The sequence below is a fragment of the Penaeus chinensis genome, chromosome 42 (assembly GCF_019202785.1).
Source record: "Penaeus chinensis breed Huanghai No. 1 chromosome 42, ASM1920278v2, whole genome shotgun sequence".
Lineage (NCBI taxonomy): Eukaryota > Metazoa > Arthropoda > Malacostraca > Decapoda > Penaeidae > Penaeus > Penaeus chinensis.
In genome coordinates, this window is record NC_061860.1 from 19,329,929 (window position 1) to 19,330,859 (window position 931).

Below are 931 nucleotides of genomic sequence, written 5' to 3' on the forward strand. Positions count from 1 at the left end.
AACAGCACTGATTTTTCTTTGACCGTGTAGCTGTCATCTTCCACAAATTCTCGTTCATTCTTAAAACGGTTGAATCCTTCCTTCCGAGCTTCACCTAGATTTTCACATGCTGCTGAAACAGGTGCTTTTGTAATCTCGCGTCGCATACTTTAAAATTGCGCGTTTTGACTCTTGTTCAGATATGTAAGACGGTAGTAAGTGTGTGTTTTGGCGCATAGATACTGGAATTCACGTGTATTTTCTCCTTTTATGCATTTGAAGATTCCCCATGTCATATACATACATACATGCATGTCTTAGACACTCGAAGGCTTAGTCGTCATCAAGCAACACAAAGGCGAAGAGTATGCCATATGAACGGTAAAAAAAAAAAAAAAAAAAAAAAAAAAAAAAAAAAAAAAAAACGAGACACCAAAAATAGAAACAAAAATAGCGAGGACTCAAGCGGATTTCACGCACACACGAAATATGGTCAATATGGTCAACAGGATAGGACGCAGAGACAAATAGAGGCGAACCATGACCCAGAGTGTCAAGAGGGTAAGATGCACATACAAAAGCCAAAAGTTGCTCCTTGACTCAAAGTGGCGAAATCATCCCGTGACGTGATGGACCAACAGAAGCAAAACAGAAATCACGAGTGTGAAACACCAAGCAATTAAGAAATTAACTCGGGTGGAAGGTAGAAAACTTTAAGAGTGATAAATACAGTGTTCAAAATTTGCTGGGACACAGAAAATTCCTGATGCAGGTGTCATTCCATTTATGAAAAATGGATTACTTGATAACCAGCAAGGGTCTGATGAGCCCTATAACGAAAATAAAAGGAAGCCATGTTCATTTGGTGGCTCATCCCGTTAAGCCCTGTTTGAAGTGATTTAGTGTACTATCGACATGGAACAGAGTGGCTATGAACTTGAAATGGAAGACA